The sequence below is a fragment of the Schistocerca cancellata genome, chromosome 3 (assembly GCF_023864275.1).
Source record: "Schistocerca cancellata isolate TAMUIC-IGC-003103 chromosome 3, iqSchCanc2.1, whole genome shotgun sequence".
Taxonomy (NCBI): Eukaryota; Metazoa; Arthropoda; class Insecta; order Orthoptera; family Acrididae; genus Schistocerca; species Schistocerca cancellata.
Genome location: NC_064628.1, coordinates 401,409,086 through 401,420,011, shown reverse-complemented (window position 1 = coordinate 401,420,011; position 10,926 = coordinate 401,409,086).

Sequence of the window (10,926 nt, the reverse complement as noted above, 5' to 3'; positions counted from 1 at the left end):
CCAACTTGACTATTACTCTGATCACACATGTTATTTACAATTGCTTGTGTTTATTTATGATATCAAGTGTTTCTTCTTGTCACACATCTCAATTTGCTGTCCAACTTATTTATTTATGAGTGCGCCCACTAATTCCTGTTTCTTCAAAACATTTTCTGAACTTCCAACATAGCTCTCTATACATAAAAATGCTTCAACCACAAATTTTAAACTTATTTTTGATTTTTTTTAAACAAATTTTCTGTTACTCCTTTTGTCGCAAACCACACAACAATAAATCCCTGCTCATTCTATGTCCGCCAATTCTGAACATTCTGCTTTCCAAAATTCTAATCAAACATCCTCTACCTAAAATCCTGTCTGGTACTTTGTGGCCCACCTAATGGCCTTACCATTAAAATTGGCATCTCAGGCTGTCATCCATCCCATGGCAAAAACCTTCATCTTTCCAAATTGCATCAGTCCATTCACTCACAAATTTGGTCCTTCATAATCATACAATCCATGCTAAAACCACACCTGACAGCCTCTACTCTTTCACAAAATCCTTTTACTCTGTGATTCCAGCTTCTGAATCCCATCACTGCAACAGAAACTGTTGCCCTTCAGCAGTTGGAACAGAATTCCCACCATCATCTGAGGAAGCTGTCCCAGCAATTGCTGTCGTATGCCCACATGTGACTACCTTTAACCACAAAAAAGGCTTCCAGAATGAAATTTTTACTCTGCAGCTGAGTGTGCACTGATAAGAAACTCCCTGGCAGATTAAAACTGTGTGCTGGACTGAGACTCAAACTCAGAACCTTTGCCTTTAGCAGGCAAGTGCTCTACTGATTGAGCTACCCAAGCACGACTCAATTGGTAGAGCACTTACTGTGAAAGGTACAGGTCCCGAGTTTGAGTCTCGGTCCAACAGACAGTTTTAATCTGGCAGGAAGTTTCATATCACCGCACTCTCCCCTGCGGAGCAAAAATTTCATTCTGCAAACATCCCTCCAGGCTGTGGCTAAGCCATGTCTCTGCAATATCCTTTCTTCCAGCAGTTCTAGTTCTGCAAGGTTCGGAGGAGAGCTTCTGTGAAGTTTGGAAGGTAGGAGATGAGATACTTGCTCATGTAAAGCTGTGAGGATGGATCATGAATTGTACTTGGATAGCTCAGTCGATAGAGCACTTGCCCACAAAAGGCAAATGTTCCGAGTTTGAGTCACAGTTCGGCACACAGTTTTAATCTGCCAGGAAGTTTCAAGAAAAAGCTACCTCTCTGATCCAAACTGTCCCACTCCCCCCCCCCCCCCCCCCCCCCCCTGCTCCCCCAACCAACATTTCAAAAGCTCTCTGACCATGCCTCACTGACACATTCCACTGTCCACATCTTTCATAAAACTCACTACTCCAGAACACTCATTGCATAACACAGTTGTCAATCTGCCAAAATTCTGACCCCTGCAGAAGTTTCGGTGCCTTCCGAAGGCCTCATCCTTAGCCCCAAACCTGATTTAAACCTTGCTAAACTTGTAAAGGACCTTCTTTCCTTTATTCTTCTTTGCAGTGGAAACATATCTTTGCCACATACCCTGCTGACAACAACTGACCAAGACCCCATACGGATCCTTGTTTAAAACAGTTCCAACTTCCCTCCAACCACAATCCTCCTCTCTTATTCTCTGGTAATCTTTCAGAAATTCATCACTTTAACCAGGACACAAATTCCTTTCCAAAATTGCTCCCCAGTGAATCCAACATCACTCCTAGATAACACACAGCTATCTGTAATTCAGACTGTATCATCCTTCCCACAGACAAAGACTCCACCACAGGGGTCATGAATCATGATGACTATGTGGTTGAGGACCTCTGCCGGCTTTCTGGCACCTCTGATTGCAACCTTACAACCATATTTCCATCTGAGAAGTCCAACGAGACCTCCAGCAGCTCCTCATGGCCTTAGGTCCATCCCAAAGCATCCATCCCCCACCCCCCTCCCCCTCTCAAACCAGCAAGCCACACACTCCTCTCTTTTACCGATTCCCCAAACACTACAAATCCAACCCCACAGGTCTCCCTACTGGTCATTCTATTGTGTCCGGGTAAATTGCTGCCACAGAAAGATCCTCTGCCTTTCCTGATCAACACGAGGGTGTCCTTATTTTCTGACTTCGATATTTGTGAGTGCTTACCGTCCAGTATTGTCTGAATGACTATGAAATACGTCTGCACAAAATTTTGTTGTGATCGAAGCACTGTAACCTGTGCCAAATTGAGTGTGAATGTTTGCTGATGTCATGGTGACGTCACCTCAGCTTTTCAGTATGCGCAGTCAGTTGTTTATTTGTAACTGATTGTGTTGTATGTATTTTCCAGTCATTATCTAAGATGTGCCAAGGAATGTCTGTTTGGTAAATAGAGAAGTGCTGGGAGTTTTATTTTATAACATACAGGAAGTAAAATTAACCATTAGTGAAAGTGCTGATCTTGTGGTTTGTGGGTGCATCATATTTTGGGAGAAAGCAAGAATTCTGAAAAGAGCTATTCAGCACTGTTCATAAAAAGTTACTAATTTGCATTCAGAGGGGAGAAAGTTGCAAAAATCACAAATAAGTGCCAAGATGTGTTTAAATGCCATGAAGAGAAGTTTATAAATAACTGGGATACTTTATTTGATATTGCACATGTCAATGCTCAATAAACTTTCAAGTTGGAAGAAGATAGGATGGTTTTATTTCAACAGAAAGAGGCACGGCATAAAGGCTACATTGCACGACTAGACCAAATACTTGTGGATAAAGAAGAAAGAGTATGGCAGGAAAAACTGGAGGAAGAGGAAAGGCAAGAGAAACAAAAGTGCACATCATCTACTTCTACACCTTCTGCTGTACTTCCCTTCTTCATCATCAGAAGAATCGGATAAGAAATTTTCAAAATTATGCTGTTGATGGTGAGTTTTTAGAATGTACTTCTGAGAGTAGATCATTGGAGAATGTTGCAAGATGAAGTACCAAAGATTTTATAACTGAAAAATTAGCGGCTGCCTTGTATAGATGTCAGCCGAGTGTAAGGGATTCTGTATATATATTCTCCAGGTGACAGCAGAGGCACTCTGTCACAATACAATACATTGTCTCTAGATATAATCAGACAGAAGAAGAGAGGACAACAGTCTGAAACAATAAAATCAGTCTTCAAGACTGATATCCCTGCAGTTCATATTGTTCATTGGGCTTGTAAACTGCTGCCGTCATTGAATGAGAGGGACCCAAAACAAGAAAAACTTCTAATCATTGTTACATTTGGGGACAGTGAACAGCTCACTGGTATTCCAAAATTACAGAATAGTTCTGAAAAAGAGTAAGCAAATACTGTTTCGAATGTATTGACATACTGGGGTATTGACGACAATGCACAAAATCTCTGCAGCGGCAGAACTGCCTCAAACACTGGCCGTCTTAATGGGGCATGCATCATGTGTATTACATGAACACGTGAGGACAGGTTGTCTTATTTCCCATGCCATCATCACATATGTACACTTATTTTAAAAAGTGTATTTGAATGTAAAGTACCTTGGTGTAATATGTAGTCCTGGCATATCAGTTTTCCAACTGAGAGAAAACTGGAAAAGTATCAACATTAGTAATTTTCATACTGGCAAAAAGACAGTGGATTTGGTTTTTAATGAGTGAGAAATTAGGGAGTTGTTAAGATATTTTTGAAAGTGAATTAGATTGATTAACAGTGACAGGTGACACAGTGAATTTATGGAGTTCTGTGTAATGTTTTTGGGAGGAGACATGGGGGGGGGGGGGGGGGGAGGGGGACTTATGCCCTCCTGGAGCATTGCATAAAGCACAATGGATGGCAAAAGCAATTTATTGGTTAAAACCATTTCTTCTATCACAACTTGAACTATCCATTGAAGATAGAAATGCACTGAGAGGTGTCTCTCTCTATAATTGTGAGTACTTATGTTGAATGACGGCTTCAGTGTAGTGGAGCTGTAAAAGCTACTCATCTGGATCTCTGCTTCTTAAAAGATCTGAAATCATGAGAGAAGATAGCAGCCCACAATCTCAAAAGCAGCTATAAAGAAATTTAGCAATCATTTGTAATATTTCACTGTACAATTATCTTTCTTATCGCTCTCTGACAATGCAGCAGACATACAAACCAAAGTCAAAATGATAGCAAATTTGGGCAGAGAGAGTCTACAATTTTAAAAGATATTATTCCTTTCTTGTGGAGAACTGGATGGGTAACTATATGGTAAAAATTATTATTAATTTTTATTCATTACCTCTCCTAATTCAATCTCATCTTTATTTCAAGCAAAAACATTAGCTGAAATCATGTCAAACAAGAGCAATGATCTGTTGTCTTGCCAGAAGATTATGGACACTAAATTTATTCAAGAATGCCCTTTGACATGGATGACCAGAACTTCATGTTTAGACACTAAAGGATAGTTCAGGAGTTAAGATGGCGGCAACTGGTAGTGTTTGTAATTCGCGTGTGTATGAAAGTTATAGTTGAGTAGTAAAAAACAACAAATATGTGCCTTGTAGTGATATTACTGTGAAGCTAAACAAACGAATAATCAGTCTGCAGAAAACTGTGGTAGTCCTACATAAAGAAATTATATACCTGAAGAAAGAAAATCAGCAGCTACAACTCACTCAGAGAGCATGTGGGACTTCAGAAGCAGTAAATAATGAATCGCAGATATCGAAGGTAACCTGTACTATAAAGGAAACTTTGCTCTGCGAAACGGTTCACCATAATAATAGCTTAGCAGTAGTAAATAAACCACCAAGAAGAGTAAGGTTCGCCGACGTAAACAAATATTCGCATCTCTGCCAGGCAGAAGACAGTGTAAAAACCTGTAGAGTGAACGTAAGTAAGTTTTATGAATGAAGTGATGAACAAGAAACATTCGCAGCAAAACGGCATAGTGCCAAAAACAGCACAAGTAGCTGCAGTGTGAATGTTAGCAAGTTTCATGAACGAAGTAGTGAACAGGAAACATATGCAGTGAAATATAATAGTGCTAATAAATATAAAAAAGAAATTCAGACAGGAGTGAAACAGTGTGATGGTCAAAATTTAGTACGTAAAACCTGTAAAATTACCTTATTGAGTGACAGCCAAGGTCGTAATGTTTCAAGTTGCCTTAATGTAAATGTAAATCTCGAGTGTCTGGGGCATGTGTATCCTTCAGCAGAAGCCAAGGATGTCTTGCAAAACACTAACAAAAAGGCTTCTGAAGCTGATGTCGTCATAATTATGACTGGAACAAATGACATAGCGAAAAACAACAGCGTGAACTTAATAAAAGGTTTAAGAAGCACATTACCAAGTATCACATTGAAAAAAGCGTTTGTTGTCGATGTTCCATTTAGATATGATCTTGCAAAACGATCCTGCATAAATTGCGAGGTATTGGAAGTAAACAAACGGCTATATCACCTGTGTTCGAAATTCAAAAATACCACAATCATTAAAGCTAACGAGTTTGACAGGGAGTGCTATACACGACAAGGATTCCACCTCAACAACCAAGGAAGAAGATTAATCTCGAAACTGATCACCAAAACTGTGAGTGAAGAAATGGCCACCTTTACAGTAATACCGCTGGACCAGGGAAACCTGTAAAGCCTGCTGGTCTGTCTGGCAAAATATTAACAGATATGCTCCAGCAGGATCAAAATAATCTTCAAACCATTCACTCTGAGTGCAGGAAACTAGATGTATCCTAACGTTGTCAAAATGGGGCCTGGCTACCAGCAGTAGACTTACAAACAACTCAAGATATCAGCTGTATAGAAGTGCCCTTAAGAAGACAATCTGAACCCTCATCTTTACTGCCCAGGGTTAGCAAAAATAGTCTTCTGTTCTTACATATTAATATACAGTCTTTAAGAAAGAAGTTGGAAGAATTGCAGTACTGGTTAGAAACTTCCAACTGTGGTATACTTAGTGTAAATGAGCACTGGCTATATTCATCAGGAATTGACCTCAATATTCCATTTGGTTACTCCTTAGCTAGTAGTTACTGCAGATCAACAATTGGACATGGGGGTGTTACAATATATATTAAGAATGGACTAAATCTACAATACTTTACTATTGATGTCACAGACCTGTGTATAGACATCACCTTTGAGGCTGCAGTTGTACATATACCTAAACATAATATTATTGTCGCGTCTATATACCGCACACCATCTTCTAGTGAATACGAATTTGTTAAGAAAACTGTTAGTCTTACTAACTAAGCCTAAATATAAATACCAAAGAATCTTAATTTTTGGTGATATTAATATGAATATCATATTGGAATTCTTGGATAGCCTAAGAGCTTTTGATTGCTATTGTCTAAATGATAAGCCTACAAGATATAATGCATGCTTAGATAATATAATAAGTAATATCCATGAAAATAATGTTGAAATTCGAGTAGTCAAGTTAGGCCTAGCTGACCATGATGGCCTATGGATTACAGTTCCAGTCATCATTCCAGATGAACAACACAAAACTGTTAGACCTATGAATGAATGCAACATAAGAGAGTTTAGAACTAGATTAAGGTCAGTTAAATGGAATGACATCTTATACAAAGATATGTGTGTGAATAACACAAGCAAATTATTTATAGAGGAAATTGCAAGAATATTTGATGAGTGTTGTCCCAGATTAGTAAAAAAATAGAATAATAACCAAGCTCATAAACCACAGAGACTAAATAATTGGTTTTCACCATACCTCAACAGCATCAGGATTATGGTTCTTATGTTTAAGGACAGATCTCATAACAGCAGTGAGTACAAAAAGATGTACATTAGAATAAGAAAAATTTATAGATCTGAAATAAGTTTAGCAAAACGTAGGGCGAATGATAACTATATTCTTAAATCCAGAAACAGCTGTAAAGCTGTCTGGGAAGTAATTAAAAGTGAAATAAATAGACCAACAACTCAACTAGCTATACCCATAGCCCCAGATATCTTAAACTCACACTTTGTTAACTTCAGTTTACAACAAGATTTGTCTGCCCCGAACGCCATGCTTGATGCTAAAACTTTTTTAGGTTCAAATAAGTATGTAGTCCATAAATTCTGCTGGGCAACAGTAACTGAAAATGATGTTAGAAAAGCAATAGGCAAACTAAGTAGTTCCAGAGCAGAGGACTTCTATGGTCTGTCAAACTTTGTCATAAAGAAGATATCAAGTGATCTTCTGTCCCCTCTAACCACTCTCATTAACCATATATTACAGCAAGGGATTTTTCCCGACTGTTTGAAAATAGCAGTAACTATTCCCATATTTAAGAAAGGAGATAAATCAAATCCAAGTAACTATCGACCTATCTCATTAATCCCAATAATATCTAAAATAATCGAAGACTGTGTTCACCAATAAATGAATCACTATTTCGAGAGGAATAACTTGCTAAGTAACTCACAGTATGGATTTAGGTCTAAACTATCCACAGTTAAAGTGGTTGAAAATATTGTTAGTGATATATATGATGGCTTTGAAAATAAATTAATCTCTTGTGCTACTCTCTTAGACCTGAGTAAAGCGTTTGACACTGCATCTCATAGTACTTTGATCATGAAATTAAGACACTACGGCATGGAAGAGGACACCATGAAATTATTAGAATCCTACTTAAGCAACAGAGTACAATTTGTTAGTGTAAATGGACAGCTGTCAAACCCACAAACAATAAAAAGAGGTGTGCCACAGGGCTCCATAATTGGGCCCTTCCTGTTTGTAGTGTATGTTAATGATATGCCACAGTATTTACCCTGTAAAACAGTCCTCTATGCGGATGATACCACTTTCATCAATTCAGGACAGACTCTTGAATCTGTAGGAGAAAAAAATAATATAATATTTGAAAAATCAGTTCATTGGTTTAGTGCAAACTCCCTATTCATAAATGAAACAAAAGCTGAGGAAATATTCTTTAATTTGAAAGTATCAAACAAAGAAAATAAGTCCGTTAAAACTGTTAGGAATGATGATTGACCAGAAACTTAGCTGGGATAAACATATCACATATGTCTGTTCTAAACTTGCACGGGCTATGTTCCTACTTTATAAGCTTAGGAGTAATGCCATCCAAAACTTACTGCTGCATTCATATTTTGCTTATATCCACCCCCATCTTTCATATGGTATTCTGCTCTGGGGAAATTCTCCCAATTCAATATCAATTTTCAGATGGCAAAAAAAAGCTCTTCGATGTATAGTGGGTTTATCTCCTAGGGATACATGCAGGGAACATTTCAAAAGAACTTAACATCATGACAGTTCCTTGTTTGTACATCTATTATTGCTTATTACACGTAAAAGAAAATATAGCTCAATATCCCCTTACGTCATCTGTCCACACCCACAATACAAGACGAAACCACACAATTGATCTGCCATACTCTAGATTGTCCAAGATACATAATAGTTATAAATATGTAGGCCTTGAACTGTTTAATATGCACCCTAAAATTGTACAAACAGTATCCAAAAATAAATTTAAGACAACATTGGGTCAATGGCTCAAAGGTAAAGCATTTTACTCAGTTGATGAATATAAAGATTGTAATATGGTAGATTTGCTGTTTTAACATAGAGAAAGGTACCTCTGCCTGTAGTAGGACCTAAATTTGGAAAAACAATATTCAACATATAGGCATAATAGACCTATTTCGAGTGTTCTAAATTTGTATCAATAGCTTAGGATAATGACATAGCGTTATCAACATGTATATGATAATGACATAGTGTCATCAACATGAATACTCCCCGCTTAATATAAATCTGTATAATGTTTTCTTTTTTATTGTAAAATTAACAATATATAAAATTCCAAATGTGTGCTATTGTACTACACAATATTCATATGATTTGTATATACATTTTTATGAGGATATAACCATCTTTATACTGCAATTAAAATTATTGATGAAGCCCATTGTATAAGAAAATACTGAACGGCTAATAAAGATTCTTATTCTTATTAGCTGGTACTTACTCTATTGAAAGGTATATTAAACTAATGCAAGATTTTGTAACAATATTATGATTAGCAACTTTCCTTCTCATAATATTGTTACATTCCATCCTGGATTTTCCATTGTTTGATTAATGCAAGAGTTTTGTGGACTACTGACTGCAGATGAGGATCAAAGGGAATTTGTATTGTGTTCAAGGACATTGTAGACTGTAACTGGTTTGCAAAAAGGAAAACACATTCTCCAGAATACTAAACACATCCTGAAAAGCAAATGGTATTTAAGTTTGATTTTATGCTCTACTCAATACATTTCACACTGATTAAAAACTACAAACCTAAAATTACCAATATTAAAATTTGTAGCTCTAGTTGGCACAGATTAACGTCACCCTGCTGAGATGATTTTTTTTTTTTTTTTTTCAAACAAAAGCTTGCTGTTCCATTACCACCACTCTCTCTGTTGCTCATGTGGTTGCAACTTTCTTGTACATCAACATCCCTAATGCCTATGGCCTTGCGGCCATGGAGCACTACTTTTACCAGTGTCCTCTTTATAACAAACCCACCACCTCTTTCCTAATCCTCCTAGACAGCAACATCCTGACTCACAATTACTTCACTTTCAAAGACCAAATCACCAAACAAATCTGTGGTACTGCCATGAGTACTTGTATGGCACCATCCTATGCCAACTTTTTTATGGGCCACCTAGAGGAATTCTTCCTATCCCTCCACACCTAAAACTTTTTGTCTGGTTCCGATCCACCGATGGCATTTTCACAATCAGGATTCATGACAAGGATAACCTTTGCTCTTTCCACCATAACCTCAACGCCTATTCCCAAACTGGCTTCTGCTCCTCCTCCTCAACTCATCAAGCCACCTTCTTAAAAGTCGATCACCACATCTGAGGTGGTTCCATAAATATGTCTGTCTATATCGATCCCACCAAACACTAACATTACCTCCACTTCGGCAGCTGTCACCTTTTTCCATGTCGCAAGGTCTTGTCCTTATAGCTTTGCCCTCGGAGGACACTGCATCTGCAGTGGGAAGCAGGAGTTGCTGATAACCTTACCAGAGCTTTTACTGATAGAATATTTCCTATCAGACTCATCCATAAAAAATCTACTGTTCCATCTGCTGCTCTGACATCAGTAAACCTGTTAACCAGCCACTGATCAGCACTCCTCTAATCACCCAGAATTATGCTGGCCTTGAAAAACTCAACCACATTCTCTGCCAGGGGCCCAACTACCTCTTGTCATGCCCTGAGACGAGGGATATCTTACCCAAAATCCTATCCCCATCCCCCACAGTAGCGTTCTGCCAATCACCCAACCCACAAAATATCCTTGTCCATCCATACCTACAACAGAGGCGATGGATAAGAAAAAAATAGAGCTGCAAAGTCCAGCAGGGAAAAAGATGGAGCAAATGAAATTCTCCCAGTGGTGGCATTACTTTATGTTGAGAGTTGGTCCCACATGTTGGGAGGATGAGGGGAGAGAAGTCAGTCAAAAGGAAGGTTCCAGGCGGGAGAAGAATGCCAATCGATTTGAGTCATTTCAAGAATGGATTAGTATCTTTTATACATAAAATAAAGAAAAGGCAAACAGACACCAACAATGGATCGATGCATGGAGCACAGAAAGACACAGCAGAAAACAGCATTTACACTAGCTTTCAAGCACTAGCTCTTTTTCTAGCAACAGCACACACATAACCACACAGACACCCACATGCGCTATCCTGGGGCCACAGGACACCTACAAAAGCCGTTGCCTGAGCTGATGGAGGTGGGGTGGGGCAAGCGGTAAAGAGCTAGGTCTTTGGACAGATGACTTCTCAGCCACAAAACAAGACAAAATGAGTACAGCAAAAAAAGAGAAGTAGGAAGAGCGAGGGGCATG